The sequence below is a fragment of the Ochotona princeps genome, chromosome 5 (genome assembly GCF_030435755.1).
Source record: "Ochotona princeps isolate mOchPri1 chromosome 5, mOchPri1.hap1, whole genome shotgun sequence".
Lineage (NCBI taxonomy): Eukaryota > Metazoa > Chordata > Mammalia > Lagomorpha > Ochotonidae > Ochotona > Ochotona princeps.
In genome coordinates this window covers 70689310-70709984 of record NC_080836.1, presented here as the reverse complement: position 1 = coordinate 70709984, position 20675 = coordinate 70689310, and the positions used below count along the sequence as shown (strand labels likewise).

The 20675-nt window shown below is 36.1% G+C and overlaps 1 pseudogene; it reads right to left on the bottom strand.

The window, feature by feature from the left end:
• Window positions 1-1507: 1507 nt before the first annotated feature.
• LOC118757982 (U2 spliceosomal RNA) lies at window positions 1508-1609 on the bottom strand (annotated as a pseudogene).
• Between the last annotated feature and the right edge of the window lie 19066 nt (window positions 1610-20675).

Here is a 20675-nt window from a genome sequence, read left to right as displayed (position 1 = left end):
CACTATTACAGGCGTGCTAATCATCAAACTCAAATCATTTAAGCTTTAGGCCTTAAACAGACCAAAACATTAACTAATAAGTACTAATGACATGAAATTTAACAGGCCAGGAGCCAAGACGAAACAACACAAAAGAATTCAATAGAAAAGCAAGAAGTGGCAAGGAAAATTATTCGGGTCTGAATTATTTTCCAGAATTCATTTTTATTGCATGGCAATTTAAATTTTCAGAAACAGACTGCAACATAAGATTTATGCCTACTAACATGACTTTTGTTACTGTACTCCGCTCAGAACTAAAGTGATATGATGCTGAGTGCTGACACAAGATACTGCCGTTTTAAGATCTTGGCATTTCAGAAGCAAGCATTTAAAAATTGTTGTTTTTGTAAGCTGATTGTAATTTTAAACCACTTATTGTCTCAGATGATATGATGATAAATACTATTAGAATCTACGATAATAGTGAAGAAATATGCTTAATTTTTAAACTTTCTATTTCAAAAGAGTTTTAAATTTGGAAATGCAAAATTGTGAAATGATATGAAGTTCTCATCACTCAGTTTCCTGTCTTTCACGTCTGATACCCACAGGGAGCATTTGTCACAATTAATGGAACCCACGTTGTTTCCTTCATCCCTTTAATTGAGACTCTCTATGCATCTCTCATTCCTTGCAACCTATAGTAAAGACACTTTATTTAAAAAATCAATCAAGCAAAAACTTCTCGGTAGATTTTTAGCTCTATCTGAATGTGTACGGCTTCTGGATTTTGCCTCTGTAACCTATGGGATATAAGACTTTGAATGACTCACCTAATATTTTACTATAAATTAGAGTTAATACTATCTGACATATATTTCAGAGAGTTATCTTAATATAAATCATATTAAAAGTAAAAAAAAATCATATCATTTCATAGAAAAGAAATTTTTTCACTGACGTTCCCAAATAATTAGGTTTTGCCATGGGAGTAAGTTCATTTTTCATTCATTATTCAAGAGCAAGAGGAATTTAAAATTAAGTTGTAAGGAAATATGAAAGTTGCATTCATGATTTTGTACAATTGTCATTTTGCCTTTTTAAATAAAACAATTTTCACAGACGGCTAATGCACATTGGAAGTGACTCAAGGGTTTACCACTAGCATTAGTTCTGAAAGCTGATATATATATATATATATATATATATATATATATATATATATATATACAAATTTTTGCTTCAAAAAGGTCAGGAGACAGTAAAATGCTTTATACTTATTGTTATAATTATGCTTCTTATATTTTGTTGTTTGTATCTGATTAATATTTACAGAAAGTTGTAGCATGGCCAAGTTGATAGGATTTGGAGGTGAGCTGAGGAACAGGATGACATATATGCACATCTACATGTGCATGTTAATATATATAATATATGCATCAATGTACATGCAAATACATATGCATGAAATAGGACATGTTTTTGGGGTGTGAGTATGTTCATATTTGGGTAGATGTTTATTTATGTATATTGCATATATCTGTTTTAAATAAATACATTTTGTATTAATTTAAACTGATAAGAACAGATACTACACTTGATCTTAGCCAAAAGGCCGAGAAGCGATTCATTTTGTATTCATTTAATAAAATAATTGAGAGTTCTCTTTTTCTTCTGTTTTATTTTCCAGACTTTAAGTTATTTTATTCAAATAATGCAGGTCTTTGTGTGCCAGAGAATTCTTTCCCCATTGTACTTGGGATTTAAATCTTGAGAATATTATTTTGAGCAATTTCTTCCCCAGCTTGTGTGAAGTCTCCCAGTGCCAACAGTTGTTGATGTCTCCAGGAGCAGATGGTTAGTGGGAGGATTGTTGAGTGAGATATTCTGTATCTTGGTCCCAAGGCTGCACAGTTGCTGTTGGAAAGGTTACAGAAATGACAACTGGTATACGTGAAGTAGCAAACCAGAGAGTGAAAATAGCCAGACAACTGTATGGAGACAATCCAAATCAAATGATTTTTTGATGAAATCTTGACATCTCTTACAGCAGAAAAATGCAGTGACTGCAAGAAATTTGGATAGTATGAAGGTGGTTGACATATTGGCAATGGTTTTCACATCTATACTGCAAGAAGTTTCTCAATGCCACTTGAGGATTATGAATCTGCGGAAGACTTTAGTACAGCAGGATTCTAAAAACTGTCCTTGAGTTAGAGATAATGGATTTATTCACTCACATTTGCATGTCATACTCTAGGTAAACTAAGAACATTTTTTCCTTTCCTGTTCTTTAAAAAAAAATGGAATTTGTAAGGAAGCACAAAATTATCCTCTGTCATATAACTTACTGAAAAAATTATCGGAAACACTAAGTATTGAAAAGCAAGTTAACAACTGATACCTTGGTTAGAGTAACTGCTGCAGACAGCAGAATTAGTTTTGAATTGGAATCGTATTTAAGACACATATCTATGTGTCTCAACGTTCAGTAGCTTTTCCCTTAAGTTTGCATTTCAAGTCCCTTACAAACATTGTTGAGTCCCCTACAAACATTGTTGCAGTGCACGTTATGCTAAAGGCATGGGTGAATGTAGCCTGATTTTTAGAATTATTTCTAATTTGCCTTCTTCTTTTTCCTCCTTTAATCAAACACATCTAGTGAAATTGTTCATATTTCCCTTAAAATTAATGAGTTTTAAAAACAGAAATCACACAGCCAATACAGTACTTAACATACTTAAATATTATATACATTGTTTCTATGATATTCTAAAACTAAATCATATTATTGGTGCATTTCAATTTATAGTAAAAATACTCTTAGATACATGGAAAAAAAAATTTATTTAATAGCATTATGTGAGAGCTCATACAGACAACTTGCCTGACTTTGGAAAGAGTTAAGTTATGAACACTGGTTGTTTCCGCAACTCTCTATTAAATTATTTAATTAGCTAATTAATTTTTGTGTCACATCACTTTGTTACTTGTAATAACTCAAGAGATGGGACAATAGAATGCTGTTTATTGATATTTGTAACATATACAATCCGTTCTTGGAAATGTGATGAAAGTATACAGAGATTTAGAAACAAACTGAGGAGAAAACCAAACATGGTACTTGTTCACATACAACTTGGGAGCTGGAGAAACCAGTCACACCAGTTACACATCAACCGTTTAAAGTAATACAAAAAAACTATTAATTATTTATATCATTATGAACTGATTGGTTTTCTTCAGAGAGATGTAAATGGGAGTGTCAGTCTTATAATCCCTTTTGGTTCACAATAAAATTAAGTGGAAAAGGCAATCTAATACATGTTTTACATTTGCACAAACAGAAATTATTGAATTATTGCACTCTAGTTTGAGTCATTTCATTCAGTAGAAGACACGATTTTTATATTTTGGTGTTAATATTTAAAGATGACTCACAGAATCACATTGAAGCACAGGGAGACAAGTAAGAGAATGTTATTTGTAAATTAATTCCCTCAGTTGAATTTGTGGAAGAAAACATTACTGGGCAGAGAGTTCTTATGTGTTTCTCTGTACATGTACTATCTCATACTTCACCTGCTGTTCACACCACACCTTAGTGTAGCAGGCCTGACATAGCTTCTGAGTAATCATTGACACATACTGGTCCATTGTTCCATACTTTGTAGTCAGGTTCATACTTGATTATACAATTGCATGGGTTACCTGCATGTCTTTAATAACATGCATCCATCATTACAGGCTCATGCAGAATAGTTGCAGTTATCTAAAGAAACCCTACGGTCAATTTATTCATGTTTTCTTTCATCCCTCACATTGCAACCACTGATCTTATTGACTCCATACGTCTGCCTTTCAAGGGAAAGTAATTTAGCTAAAATATCTCTTTTATGTCAAAAGGTTCTTTTTCAAGAACTACATTTGGATTTTGAATGGAAGTTGAAGAAACTAAATGATGGGGACATTCGGGAGGACCAGCTGTGTGAAACATTTGCTTTGAATATGAATGTGAGAATTCACATGTCTAATTCATTTTAAAAAGAGGAGATATATGTTAATGATGTTAATATAGATTTAAACTTAAATGTTGCACTTCAAAAACTAACAACCTTGAAAAAGCTGTCATTTTGTAGGTCATTTTAAATGATTCTTTAGCAATTTGTAAGTGCTTGGTAGTAGATATTTCTCAAATGTAATAATTGTTGCATTTAGGTTAGAAACACTGTTCTGTTGAAAAAAAAATCAATAGTGATCAGAACAGAACAAATTAAGGCCAAAGAGATGACTGTTAGATAGTCACAAAATTGTTGCTTTACAACACCAGATGACAAGTCACAAACAATAATGGGGACAGATAGAGTGATAGATTGTGAGCAAATAATGTCACCAGGTTTAAATTCAAAACTGATTAAGTCTTTGAGAAAGTAACTTCCACTAACTTTCTAAAAATGTTTGAAACCCCTTAATTATTTCATCCAGAGGAGGAAGCTATTTTTGAGTTGGCAGCTCTTCCAAGAATGAAATATGGCAAGCAAGCTCTGCATTACTGCTATGCAGTGTATGGTAACGTTCATCATGATTGTATTGAAAATTATCCATTTCAGTTCAGTACTATAGCCACAAAATTGAAGAATAAAATGATGCACCCGTCGCAATAGCGTAGTGGTTAAAGTCCTCGCCTTGCACGCGCCAGGATCCCACATGAATGCCGATTCTAATACCGGTGGCCCCGCTTCCCATCCAGCTCTCTGCTTGTGGCCTGGGAAAGCAGTTGAGGATGGCCCAAGGCCTTGGGACCCTACACCAGCGTGGGAGACCTAGAAGAGCTTCTGGCTCCTGGCTTCAGATTGACTCAGCTCCAGCCATTGCAGTCACTTGGGGAGTGAACCATAGGACAGAAGATCTTCCTCTCTGCCTCTCCTCCTCTCTGTACATCTGCCTTTCCAATAAAAATAAATAAATCTTAAAAAAAAGAAAAATAAAAATGATTCAGATTCCCTAAACTTCAAGTAGGAAGCTGAACAAATTGTTCTTATTTGTTAATAATAGTTTTATCATACTAATACTGCCTTTAAAAAACACACAGTTACAGGCTTTTTATTATTTTTTTTAAAGAGAAAAAAATATAGTACATCAACAAATTAATTAGTCACTCTGTAAGAAGCTAATGCATAGTCGTGACAGCTATTTCAAGCTGCTAGTTAAGGAATAAAATCATTAGATATTTGTTACATCAAAGACTAGTTAATGCTTTGCATGTTAACGCTTAACATTTTTCCCCTTTAGTTTGCAATCCATGCATATTAATTCATCATAATATTAAAGTGTTCTTCACTTTTGTTAGATAATAGTACTGAATTCCTTTTACACTTAATTTTGCAGAACACATTAAATAAAAATCAAAAGATAATTTCACAACAGTAGGTAGAAATTGGGACTTTAGAATCAATTCTAAAATTAAATTTAAATGGCAAGATGCATACGTCTTATTCTCTAAACAATGACATTAAAATTTTTAACATCACTGAAAGTATTTCTCTAGGATTCAGTATCCTCAAGTTATTCAGTGAAAAATATTATTTATTGTGTGTGTAGATTTGAAAATGAAGTTTGACAAATTTGCAGTTACTTCTCTCATTGATAGCTTGCAACAGTATAATAATCACTTTAGATGTGATATTTATGAACCACGACTCCCTTAACAGCAACAGAATGAGCAGATGAATATAAATAATAAATGTAGACAATATTGGAAAAAGTGAAGTTTATTAATCTAAACGATGAAATATGGAATGCAGATTGGAATGCACATTGGAATGCAGATAAAAAACAACATTGTTATTTTTTAAGATTTATTTTATTTTTATTGCAAAGTCAGGTATACAGAGGGGAGGAGAGACAGAGAGGAAGATCTTCCGTCTGATGATTCACTCCCCAAGTGAGCCACAACAGCCGGTGCTGCGCTGATCCGAACCCAGTAGCCAGGAACCTCTTCCAGGTCTTCCACGCGGGTGCAGGGTCCCAAAGCTTTGGGCCATCCTCAACTGTTTTCCCAGGGCACAAGCAGGGAGCTGGATGGGAAGTGGAGCTGCCGGGATTAGAACCGGCGCCCATATGGGATCCTAGCACATGCAAGAAAGGAGTTTAACCACTAGGCTACTGTGCCAGGTCCAACAGTATATTGGTAAATTATGTCCATTTAGTAAGGATCAGTTGAAGCATTCTAGAATTCTATGACTGTTTTTATAAAGTCCTGATGGATCTAACACTCATTTTTTTTCTTGATATATGTTAGGCCAGGTTACATGAGCCACATCCATCTGAGAATTGAATGAGGAGCAGTACATTTGTTTACTGTACATGTAATCGGCTTTAAGCATTTTTTTATGCATTGTTCAGTTCTTTTATCACCCAAGGCAATTTAAATATACTCCTACTTTAACTTGAATTCATTCTCTGAAGATTTTCTACTTGTCTTGTATCTAATCTTTAACATTACAGACATGCATACAGAATACATTTGAGTGACCTTCGCACAAATGACTTGAACTTGAATCCATTTTTTCATTCTTGGTTGGTGAATGACAGTACTATATGTAGCCTTACAGTATTATATGTAACCATTTGTGTGATTCTGTATCTTGAGTTATTTTTTTAAGTATATAAACTGGACCATAATTTTGTGACTATTTTGTAAAAATTGCATATCACCAAAATGGGACATGTATAAATGTATGGGAATCTTCACCCAGTTGCACAAGTTCTAAAGCAGATGTATTGTGACCTGAATAATGAGCAGACTAGTTCAGTTCCGCTAGCAAAGACGTGTCCCAACACACTTTTGCAACTCCCTGGCCGATATTTGCAATGAATGCTTCACTGGAAATACAGTTTGAGAAGCACTGCTTTGGGAATGATATGCTAAAAAAAAAATTCTCAGTTACAGTTGTGGCTTTTTTTAAAATTGTGAATAAACAACAAAAATTCTAATTTTACTTGTGTGTTTTTTCACTGCTAATTGAAAGATTTTTATCTATAGGAATTTCTTCATGGGACCTGGCACCGTGGATCAGTGGCTAAATCACCAACTTGCATGCTCTGAGATCCGATATGGGCAGCAGTTCATGTCATGGATGCCATACTTTCCATCCAGCTCACTGCTTGTAGCCTGGGGAAACGGGGGGATCGCCAAAAGCTTTGGGATCCTGTAGCGTTTATGTGATCTAGAAAAAGCTTTTGGCTTCTGGCTTCTGATCGGCTCAACTCTGGCCAGTGTGGCTACTTTTGGGGTGAACCAGTAGAAGGAAGATTTTTGTCTCTGTCTCCTTCTTTCTGTAAATCTGCATTTGCAAATAAAATAAATCTTTTAACAAAAGAATTTCCTCATGTATAACATAAAGTATGAGTGTCCAATTTAGAGGAACCTACAAAACATGGACATCTATTACTAACTACTCCACATATCTCATGTTTCTTCAATGGGAATCTGTTCTTGGGATATTTGAAATGTGCCAAAAGATTGTGATGGTTTTGGTTTTTGTTGTTATGACAAGGCACGGTCATTTAAAAATAGCTTGTTGTACATATCAACCGCTCTTTACCAAGGGACCAAAACAATATGTCACAGTAATAGCAGATGGAAACTGACATATGAGCACTTGATGCCATCAAATTTTAAGATATGGATTCGATAATTATGAAAACACGGGCAGGTTGAAACTATTGTTATACTTTTCACTGATGCTGTAGAAAGTGAGATTTTGATGGAAAATAGTTGTCTATGTCCAAATGCCAATACATGTCTGCCCTAGCTTTTAAATTTATGTTGTCTGATTCCAAATTCCGTGTTCATACATTATAAACAGCACAAGATATTCAAACAACATAGTACATGGAAGAATCCAAAATTAATGGCATTGTAGGAAAAGGGCGTAATACGTAAAAGCTTCATAGGAAAAGTAGAACTTCTCAAAATTAAAATTAAAATGTCAAGGAAAATATATGAACTTGTGACTTCAAAATATTATCTTAAAGGATGCCAAAAATTGATTGCTTATTCTTGAATTCATTTTAAAAGCTGTTAGATAATGTCATCACATGCAAAATCTGTTCATTATCATTTTGAATTTTCTTTAATACACTAGAGTTTAAGTGTCTCATTTAAAAATGTACATGATTGATAAAAAGAATCTTTGTGATATTTGCATCTAAGTTATAATGACTTTCGTGTTTTTTGATGCTAGAGGCATAAGTTCAAGACTTACATGCTTTAAAAAATTTCAGTGTGTCTATTTATTATCTATCACCTACTATCTATGTATATCTAAATAATTTTCTATTATCTCTCTTACAAGTCTGATTTTTCATAGTTAAACAGAATACAAAAAATGATAGTTACTCATAAGAGATTCTACTGGGAGGATGAACGGAGGCATTTTTCTAAGTGGTATTTAACCTGCTACATAGGTGTACCTGGCTGTGTGTCCTGGCTCTGTTTCAAATTCCATGTTTACACTAAGGTGCACCATGGTGGCAACTAACAATGACTCAGGAATTGTGTCATTGCTACTGCGTGTAAATTTCTGGATCATATCTTCAGAAGCATTTGGGCTGTGAACCAGTAGTTGGAAGATCTCTGTCACAATCTCCTTCTTTTCAAAAGTGTTTGCTTTATTTTAAAGACAGGATTGCAGTGAACGCAAGGTGTGAAGATAGAGAGGTCATCATGTTCTGATTCCCTTCCCGAGTGACTACAACAGCCAGTGCAGGAGCAGGCAAAAGACCCCCAACATGGGTGGAGGATGCTAAGCTCTTGGATCACCCTCCACGGCCTTTCCAGGCCATTGCAAGGAAGCTAGAACAGAACGAGAGCAGCCATGAACCGGATGACATGCATCAGAGCGATGCCAGCATTAGCAGGAGTAGATGAACTGGTCCTTTCTGCTTTTTTCTGCTTTAAAATAAAATAAAAATGCATGAATTTTAAAACTTTCAAAAATGTTGCTTGAATTTGGTAAGAAAGTCAGCATCACATTCTGACCTGTAACACGGGCCAATAGATGGCACTTGACAGTTACATGACTTTAGAAGTGCTTAACAAATTATAACATATTAGTGGTCTGAAAGAACTCATACACATTATCACAAAGTTTTTGTTTTGGGAGCAGTACAGGCACAACTAACCTAAGTCTTGCGGTCAGGGCCTCAGAAAGCTGCAATCAAAGTATTGGTAGCGTAGGGATTTGTGCCAGGTTCGGGGTATTGAAATAAGCACACATGGTTATTCACAAATTTATTTCACAAAACTTATTTCCTGGCTGGCATAAAACTCATGTGTGTTTCTTCTTTCAAGGCTTCCAAAAGAATCTTTCTGACTTCAGAAAAGGTGCGGTTTTAGTCCTAACACTCAGATCCACATTTTCTGATCAGTTAATGGATGTAATGGCACATAACTCAAGTTTTCTTGTGCGTACCAAATGAGACACTAATAGAGCTGTGTCTGCACACTACAAATGCTCAAAATGTTATTCATTTTATGATTAGAGTCCATTTTTCCCTTAATGTTCAAAGTACTCTGTATTACCTTCATTATAGATTATAGTTAACATGTAATTTACTTATACCTCTTAAATTCTAGCAAAGCTTTTGAGATACTCAGTATTAGGAATTTTTTAAATAGAATTAGAAAATATGTCTATAGTTAGAGGTAGATACACATATTTTATGTATCAGAAGACTCGTTTAAATTTTATTTTTATTAGATGTTATTTATAGAAAATATCAGATATATCAAAGTATATGTGTATATATGTATATCTTATATATCAAAAGTATATGATGTATCTAGTATATATGTGAAAAGTATACTTAACAGTACAATGACACTTCTCAAAACTCCTTATTTCCTCATGTGTGTTCTCCTCCCCTTACTTCTTCCTTATTTTCTTTTATTTTTTTCAACAGCGTAATTTCAACTTACATTGTGATCAAAGCTTAACCCTACAATAAATTTTTATTTTATTATTTTTTTCTTAGTTGAATAATAAAGATTATGATGAGCTAAGGTATGTGAAAAAGCTTGTTGAAGCACAGTCCAAACGTTAGCAACCAATTAAGACAATTAGGATTCAGTTGAGGGTGAAAATAAATGAAATATAAAACAGAAGATTAGGCAGGAAAAAAGAGAAACAGATTTGATTAAAACAACTCAGTGGATTTATCACTGTATAATTCATGAAGCCATATTTAAGAAGCAGACCATTGGGCCCAACAGGGTTGCTATCAGCCTTACATGCACCAGGATTCCATATGGGTACAGGTTCATGTCCCAGCAATCACACTTCTCATCAAGTTTCCTGTTTGCAGCCTGGGAAAGCAGTGGGGGATGGCTCAAAGTCTTGGGACCTTGCACCCCTGTGGGAGACCCAGATGAGGCTCCTGGCTCCTGGTTTTGGATAGGCACAGTTCTGGTTGCTGTGTCCACTTAAGAAGTGAATCAGCGGATGGAAGCTCTTTCTCTCTGTACATCTGATTTTCCAATAAAAAAAGTAATAACTGTTAAAATGAGAAGAAGAAGGAGGAGGAGGGGAAGGAGGAAGGGAGGAGGAGGAATGAAGAAAAGGAGAAAACAAAGGGGGAATGGGTAGGAAAAGGCGAAGAGGAAGCAGCAGCAGACCATTGGGGGTCAGTCATGTACCACAGCAGATTAACTTGCTACCTGTGACACAAAGGTAGGCCACATTCAAATGCCCATTCCAGTCCCAGCTGCCATGCTTTCCTTCCATTGTCCTGCTAATGTGCTTGAGAAAGTAGCAGAAGACAACTGAATATTTGGGACCCTGACACCCACGAGGAAAGCTAAAATCGAGTTCTAGGGTCTTGGTTTAGGTCTGACTCAGTAATGGCAATTTCTGCCATTTGAGGAGTGAACTAGAATATAGAAAATACTTATCTATGATCTGTCTCTCTCTACCTATCATTTTCCCCTCTGCGTAACTTTGCTTATAAATAAATAATTTTGTTTCTTAAAATAGAAATAAAATATTGAGTTGGTTAGGCTTTCATAAGACTTCTTGGAGGTAGCCATAGTTTCTCCATCAGGAAAATACAGGTTATCTGAACAGCAGATGGTTTTTGTTTGATTTAGAATGCCCCTGTTTATCCTATAAGTCTAAGAGGAGCAGATTCTATTATACTAACGAATCTTATAGGACAAATCTTTTGTGATGTATGATGAGCGTTTACACTATTTTTGTTCTGATGTAAACAAATTTCCTTGAAGGGAAAGGAAACAAAACTTACCTGATATGTTTTTGAGCTTCAGGAAGAACTCCTTAAGAGACAAATGTATTTCTGCCTTAAATCTAGGGGCTGTAAATGTACCAGTGTCTCTGACAAAGAACATCATAAAGGTATGAGTAGTCTGGACTGATGTCTTTGGCCCACAGGTGAGGCCAGCTGGGTAACAGAGGAGATAATTTTAGAAAGCTATGTCTGCTGCTGGAGTCTCCCTGATTGGTCAGATAACCTTCCTGGAAGGCCATGCTTGGGAGCAGTACCTGAGCATGGCAACAGAGACTTGAATTCTCCCACTTCAGATGTTGGTCAAAGTCTCCCAGTAATTCACCATTGTGCACTCTGAGGAATGAGGTTTAACAAGTGCTCTACTCAGCAATAAATCCATATAAAAAGTGCAGCAGAAGTTTTAGTAGAAAACTCTGTAGTGGCGATCATGCAACAGCATACTTTTGGGTTGTTTACTTCCTCTAAGTAAATCCTTAAGAAATAGATATGGCTTTGTTAGTCTCAGGCCCAGAAAAAGAAACTGTATGTTTTACTAATTTAGACAAGTTGTGGTTCAGGTGATTAGTTTGAATTAAAAAGCTAATGGAGAAGGATATATCAGACTTACCTGTCAAAGTATTTCAAGGTCATATTTAAATCAATGCCAATAATTCAGCTACTTCACAATCATTTGCCTAATATTAATTTTTTGTAACTCTTATATACTTGCAACTTGCTATTTAAGCATCGGAAGGTCAAAAAACTTCTTTGTAACATCACCGGACCGTGTGAAAAACTAAGTGTGCTTTTATTTCAGAGTCACCTTGCAAGTAATAATGAACAAAGTAGAACTCTATTCTCAGTACATTTTCAAGGTAAACCAAGCAGTCACCCATGATTATTTTTCACATCCAATCTTTTTTTTTTTTTTTTTTTTTTTTAAAGATTTATTTTTTTTTCTTTTTTTTTTTTATTATTATTAATTTCATTGCATTATGTGACACACATTTTTTTTTTTTGCACTGGAATTCCCCCCGCCCCTCCCCAAACCCTCCCCCTCCCACAGTGGATTGCTCCACCCCGCTGTATTTCCATAGTTCAAACTCAGTTGAGATTCTTTCATTGGAGGTTTTGACCAATCGTAAAGTCCAGCATCTAATTGTCCTGGCAAATTCAACGGCTTCCTGGTGAGACCATCTCTGGTCCAAAGGCAGAACCAGCAGAGTATCATCCCAATCAAGTAAAAAACTCAACCCAATATTTACAACCATTTACAGCATTATGGCATTAATTGACATGGTATTGATTAACCAATATGTTACTAGGAAAATGCATGTTCTCGACCACAACCTGTGACTTCCCCATAGATATTTCAACTTTGGTTTACATTCAACCATGGTCTATATACCTTAAAATGGCTATAGATTGCTATTCAGCTGTCTCTTGTCTTTTTCAATGTTAGTATTTAGCATTTTATAGCATTGAAGCGTGATTTTGCTGAACCTGGCTGTTTTTCGGGTAGTTCAACTCTATAACTTTAACAGGACAAATGTCAACAGTTCAGGTGAATATTTTTGGGAGGGGTGTGCAGAGAAATCCTCAACACCCCAGAGAGGAGTATCTGATCTTTGTGTCCCACCCAGTGAGTCACAAGTGCATCCCGGCTGGCCACTTCCTGTCTGCTTCCAAGCCTTCCCATCTGTTCTCTGTCTGTCTATTCTAACTTGTTTGTTCGTGTTTGTTATGAGAGGTTTCTGGAGCAATCCTGATGGTCCTTATAAAAGAGAGTGGGGACCCAAAGTTGGAAGCAGGCAAGGGCCAGAGGAAGCTCCCCTCCCTAGTTCCGAAGGAAGCTTACTGTTCTTCTGTTTCCGCGGACCATCCAGGGATCCTGGCTGTCGCACCGATGTCCCTGAATCCTGCAAGGCAGGAATTGGGCTTCTTCCATCCCATATTGTAGGTCCAAATGGGGGTGGGCGACCTCAGAGTTCCTGGCCTCCGAAGGCACTCCTTTTCTCCCGTGGTCTCCTTGGCAGTAGGGATGTAGTCCTCGGTGGTTGTACTGATAGTCCTTGGTGAGGCTCCGGGAGTCTTCAGGGTTGGGGCACAAGCCTCCTCCTGTCCTCCTGCTCCGCTCTAGGGTCCGCCACCGACTCTATGCGTATGACCTCCTGTTAAGAGGTTGTTAGGATTGCTCCTGATTCCCTCCACATGTCTTTGTAGTTTTGCTATTGTCTAATGCTGACTCGAGACTGCTTTCTATGAGTTACCAGTTATGATCCTGATGGGTTATATTTCCCCCGTCTTCCTCACACCTACTGGGGTGATGTAAGATTTCTCTGCCCTCCCTCCCCATTTCCAAGTGTCATAGGGCTTTACAAGTTTGTTAGGTTTTACAATTCTTGATGTAGATCATAAGCAATCTGACTCATATCGATTGTTGGTTCATTGGTTACTTCACAATGTCTTATTGCTTGAGATACAGGATGTTTGGGGTTGGAATAATGTTACTGTTTTCTGCATTGACATCATTTCATAACAGCCACATCATCACAACCACAACAACATCATCAACACCAGAGTATAGCACCCTGGTAAAATAATGGGCAGCTGAGTAACCAACACATGCTTAATTAAAAGGAAACACAGAAGTCTTTTGGGAAAAATGATGCCATCGTCTGCTTCATGAGCATGTGATGAATTCTAGTAGTGGAAAGAGATTATTTGGGAGCAATCAGACATACATAAAAAACTTTACTGCTGTCTTGTCCAGTCTGTCCCGCCCCCCATCAAACTCTGGAAATTATTGATGCATTTTGATGCCAGACTCGACCCGACCAGCCCTCCACACAGCCCAGATAAAAACTGGCGTAAGCATCTCTATTAAGCAATCCCACCCCTATCTTGGTTCCGTGTCCATCAGAGGGGTAGTTACCCAGGAGGAAGATGCCCACCACCTCCCAACTAGGTATCAACTTGCTTTGTTCCAGTTTGTACTTTTTCAAAGCAAAAATCCGTGCATTAAAAATACACATCTGAGAGAAATGCGCAATGAAAAGCAATATGAAAAAATAAGATTCAGGTGGATAATTTGGAAACGAGAGAGGATATGACAGGATTTATTTGGATCACTGTGTAACAGCAAGGACTGAATGGCGGATTTGAAGTTGCTTCTGGCTTCGTGGGCTTTTCTCTTTGACCTAGGGTGATTTACAGTATTAAAAATAAAATAAAAATGTGAAAAGTTATGTGTGAGTTAGACTATTTTATTTTCAAAATGAATACATGTTCAACCTACCAATGAGTTTCAAATACTGTGTTGCCATGTTGATCACTAAATTTTTTAACTTCAATCTTTTGTTGGGTGTGAATGGGATAGCGTTAGATTTCCAGTAACATATTAGAGAACATATATCTCTTAAAACTTTAAAGATTATGATTTGGTTTTAAGAATGAAGAATCAGATCAACCACAAAGGTAGCGAACTGAAATAATTTTTTGATAGAAAAATATGCTGAGAGAAATCAGCAATTTTGTCTTCTACTTGACTATTATGGGAAAATCTTAATGCCATCATTGAGTTTTAACCCAATAAGATCTGAAGCTAATAGAAGTTAATGTACAATCAGATTTTACTTCACCATTTCATAATCAATATTTCTTTATGTGAAATGGAGAGAGAGATATAGGAGAGAGAGAGAGAGAGAAAGGGAGAGAGAGAGAGAGAGAGAGAGCGCTAAAAATGCAATGAGCCTCCCACATTGGTGGAAGAAACTCAATTGCTTTAGTCATGACTAATGTCTCCCAGGATCTGGATTCCAAGAAAGCTAGACTTAGGAAACAGAGTTGTGAATTGAATCCTGGTTCTCCAATGAATGATGTGGGCGTATTAACTAGAATCTTAAACTTTAAGCAAATGTGCTATTCTTAACAGCGACTTTTTTTTCATTGTTACATGGAAATGCATCATTACTTACTGTGTTTCCATATTTTTAGAAACAACCACCAGTTAATATTTTTGGAGATATATATATCATATTCCATTGAAATACAGTGAGTCCTCCGTATTTGTGAAATTTATATTTGCTTGCTAAATAACTGTAATCCCTATATCAATACAATTGGTCCTTTTGAGGTCATTTACAGACAGATTTTGATAAACACGTTGTATTAGTTTGTACAATGAGTAAATGGGTGTCCTTTATGTGGTCTTTTTCATGCTAGATTTTTTCATTACTAGGATTTTTTGTTGGTGAATCATTGTTTTAAATGCCCCCTAAACATAGTGCTGAGATAGTGTGCAATGTTCATATTTGCAAGAAGGCTGTGACCACAGAGGAAAGCTGTGTGCTGGATAATCTTTGTTCAGACATGTATTATAGTGCTTGTTAGTTGCCTTAAGTTTAATATTTACAAATTGACACTAGGCATTAATGTATCTTTATACACACACACACACACACACACACACACACTAGATTAAGGATTGGTTGGTGAAACATTGGGTTCAGGCACTCATGAAAAGTAACCCTGTGTTTTCCTTGAAAGCAATGGTTTTGTATCTGTGGACCAAAATGAGAAAAAATTTGGTAAGAAAAAATAAGCATCAAGATTCCTGTGAGTGAAGGATTAATGTGAATGTCTTTCTGCAGAAGCAATGACTAGGTTAACTTTTCTTTCTTATAAAATGCTCAAAAGTTTCTCTTAGAACAAACAGGATGAAATCAGACTTGGAAATTTGTATTCTTTCTGCCATGTATTAGGGGGTGTATAATTTAACAGATTCTTGTGGTAGAATACATGTAAGCAGAAAAAGTGCTGCTTCATTGGCATATTATAATGCTACCATCCATTCTAATAGGGTAATGCCACAGCTAACCCCCCAAAAAATATAAGCATTTATTTACATCTTTATTAAACTAGCAATTGTATTATTTCACTATCCTGGAAAATTCCCTTACAACATATGACAATAAAACAATAAATCTTATAGTTCTTGAACTTGCAGGTTGTTAAGAGAAAGAATAATAAGAGAATAATAAGAGAAAGATGATAATAAGAGAATAATAAGAGAAAGAATGTAACTAGAGACAAAGTTCGGAATAATGAGGACATCTTTAATTATGTTTAATCTCAATGATAAATTTATATCCACCCCAAATCTATAAAACTTCAGTAGAAGCTAAGTGCCAAATGCTTTTCACATGATATTAGCTTTCACTCATGAAGTCATATGAAAGTGAATAACTGTTTTCAAGTACAAGATATAGATGGAGAGTCACACCTCCGGAATTTACAGTATTTCATAAATTTGTGAAATTGCACATTGAAATAGAAATAGCTAAAGCAATGAAAGTATGATTTGGAAAACATCTATAGTAGAAGAAAAACCTTACTTTGAAGACTGAAAAGATTATTTCAGGACATAGAATTACATGTTTTATTCCATCAATATATCATCTCTAGTAAAAGGGAATTATCTGTTTAACACAGGCAGGCATGAATATGTAAAGATTCTTTAAACGGGTTAGTTTTGTTCAGTTGGGAACAGCATTAGTGGCTCTGAGGCAATAAGAAATCTGTTCTAGGACCCTTCTTACTCAAAGCTACCTATACTGTAGTAAGTCATACTGTAATAAATTTAATAACTTTCAATTCTGGTTAACATTTTGGCCTTGTTAGTAGTTTTGCTTAGGTCATTCATGTAGTTATCTCTATTGAGTTTAGCATATTGAAATGTTGAGGTTTCTTATAAATAATTATTAAGTGAAATTTCATCCAGTAATACTGAATTTTGAATCAAAGCATGGGTCTTGCGTGCTTTTAGACGCTATCATTTCTTCACTTACTACTGATATGCTAGCAGTGATCAAAGCTCTGTTTCTCTGAGCTCTCTGAACTATTCCCTGAAGTTTCTCTGACACTTCCATTTGGATGTGTCAAATGTCCTTCGAAAATTAGATTTTTCCAAAAAGTTCTTATCCAAACATTGCCCTTTTCTTGTGTCCAGTGAAAGTCGCAACAATTCCTTCAATTACAGAAGCTAAACTCCTTTTTGTCCAGCACCTGACATTTAAATGAATTCTGGCTGATTTCATGCCATGACTAACATATATTCCCTGCTTCCTCGTTAGTTAATGAGCTTGTCTCTCCAAACTGACTTTTTCTCTTGAAAATAATTCTGTCAGCAAACACTACTTTCCATAGAAAGCACTGATTATCAACGTTTTTCAAATGTTGCCTTTTGAAATTATTTTCAATTGCTCCTTTTAGAATGTTTATTTTACATTCAGTATTTATGTATTCAAAGCCACAGTACTCCCCTGAACCCCAAAGTCTTAATCTCCTAAATGCCATTATCTGTAACTATCAACTTAGACAGTATGCTATTTTTTTTCTCACTATTTTAAGGAAATATTCCCCTGATATGCTGATTACTTTTGAAACTGATAATATTTTTTTTTCAAAACAACAGCTGAATAGTTGAGTCATTTTGGCAAGCTCCAGAAACAATCTAGAAACAATGCGAGGCTCTTGTCCACCAAACAGAGCAGAATTTTCAGAAATTAAAGTAAGGCTGGATCCTCTGTAAAGCCTATTTCCTACCTAACTGTGAATCTTACCCACACACTTCAGCTTCTGCCATTTTTAAAATGAAAACAATAAAGTAGATATTAAAACCTCGCTGTTTGTTTCTGTCATTATATTTCTCCAGAAGAAATCAAGGCATATTTGACAGTTTCATTGGGAGTCTTCCTTATATTTGGGAGTAGAATTGCCCGCAACAGGATATCTGCACATCCCAGTATGCTAGCCTCCATTATACGGTTCACCTATAAAAATACATGGCTATTAAAAAAAACAAAATGCAGTTCTTTGTGGCCAAATGGGCCAAACTGGAAACCATAATGCTAAGGGAAATGAGCCAATCCCAAAAGGTTAAATACCACATGTTTGCCTTAATTTAAGATGATATGATGTTATATATAACATGTTATGTTATGTATGTTATATGTTGTGTATAAACTAAAATTGAAATGTCCATGAGGTGGTCACAGAAGGTGTTTAAGAACTAGCATTTATTGGGCCTGGCGGCTTGGCCTAGCGGCTAAAAGTCCTTGCCTTGAAAGCCCCGGGATCCCATGTGGGCGCCGGTTCTAATCCTGGCAGCTCCACTTCCCATCCAGCTCCCTGCTTGTGGCCTGGGAAAGCAGTGGAGGACGGCCCAATGCCTTGGGACCCTGCACCCGCGTGGGAGACCTGGAAGAGGTTCCTGGTTCCCGGCATCAGATCGGTGCGCACTGGCTCATTGCAGCTCACTTGGGGAGTGAAACATCGTATGGAGGATCTTCCTCTCTGTCTCTCCTCCTCTCTGTATATCCGGCTTTCCAATAATAATAAAAAAAATCTTAAAAAAAAAAAGAACTTGCATTTACTTTTAACATCTTTGCTACTCATTACTATGTTAATTCCATAATGATGTAAATTTTTGCTGATGGTATGTTGGAGCTTTTAATTGATCGGGATGATACTCTGCTGGCTCTGTCTTCAAACCAGAGAGGGTATACCTAAGAAGCCATTGAACTTGACTGGACAATAAGATGCTGGACTCTATGTTTGGTATATGCTTGCAATGAAGGAATCTCAACTGAGCTTGAACTATGGTTATGCAACAAGGTGGAGGAATCCACCATGGTGGGAGGGTTTGGGGAGGGGTGGGGAGAATCCCAGTGCCTATGAAACTGTGTCACATAATACAATGTAATTAATGAATAAAAAAATACATGGAGGGCTTGGCAGGGTGGCCTAGTGGCTAAGGTCCTCGCCTTGATCCCATATGGCCGCTGGTTCTAATCCCAGCAGCTCCACTTCCTCTCTGTCTCTCCTCCTCTCAGTGTATCTGACTTTGTAATAAAAATAAAATAAATCTTAAAAAAAATACACGGAAATACATGTTGACATATGTTTCTATCTGTTTTGTATTTTGCACGAAGTTTACCTTAAATCAGAGAAAACATATAATATTTGTCCATTTGAGATTGACTTATTTCACCAAACATAATAACCCTTAATAAGAATAAAATTCTACCATTTGCAACAAAATGGCCCCAGTTGTAGACCCTTAAGCTCAATGTGCTAGTTTTGTACAGTGGTGAACACAGACTATCTTTAGTAACTCCACAGATTGCACAGCCATGTACCAGTTAGCAAAGGTAATTAAGCAAAGTTTGAACTGGACACTTTATTCAGGGATCATTGCCCAGTTCTACTTTACAGCATGGACTTGCCTAGGGCTTTAAAGACCAACTGTGTTTGGCCCAGGCCACTCTGAGTTAATTCCCCAGGGACATTTTTAATCTTGGAGGGACATGGCTATGCATAGGAGAGTGAAGAAGCCAGGTTTCTCTTAGCAAAGATGTCAGGGAGGATGACTATTGTGTGGTTAACAAAGGATTAACAGATGATAATTAGTGTAGTTATTCAAGAGATGGAGAAGATTTTATGATTAGCAAAGTCAAAAATGTTATTCAGGGGGACTAGTGTCTAGGAAAAAATAAATAATCACTGGTAGCTTTGTGTTGAGTAAAATTCTGACTAGATGCAAACAACTTAAAGAGGTTAGATCAAAGGTGAATTTTTCAAAGAGACAGCAGCTTAGATTTTGTGGGTAAGAGCAGATGGGCCACCATAACTTGCTCTGGTCTTTTTAAAAATTTCTTGTTTGAGTTGGCTTAAATATTTCACATGATGTGGATAGTACGATGAAATTTTTTTGTTTAATTGGTTTGCTTATATATAAGTTCTTATAACAAATGAGTCAGTAGATGCGTGGTTCTTTTAAAAACAGTAAGAATCTCATTATATAGGTAACACGAGAAAATGTGTTATATTGCTTTCTTACATGATAGTGAAAAATCTTGTAGTAATTTTGTTAAAAAGTTAAAAGGCTAATTTTATATTATAGCAAAAAACAATTTAACTAAGATGTATTGCCATAAAGATTTGAGGAAACTCAGTAGGGGTTGGAAACATGACTTGATGATCTCATTTTATGAGTTTAGAGATATTGCCTTTGGGAGGATTTTCATCATATTACACATTTACATTTATATATTTTATCAGGTTATGTAACTGTAGTTGCACAGCAAAGTTAAAAAACAGTTGCTAACAAGCAGGTTCTGTAAAACTGCTTAGAACATACAGAAGAATTTAGATACACACACACACAAACACACACACACACACACACACACACACACACACACACCAGAAGAGAGTGGAATTATCGTCGTGTGGGCTCAGATGAGTTAGTGAAATGTTAATATTATTTCTCATATTAAGCAGGCACGTTGAGAACAAGGAGATTACCCTTTTACAATGGAAGGAGAGATTAAGGGAAGACA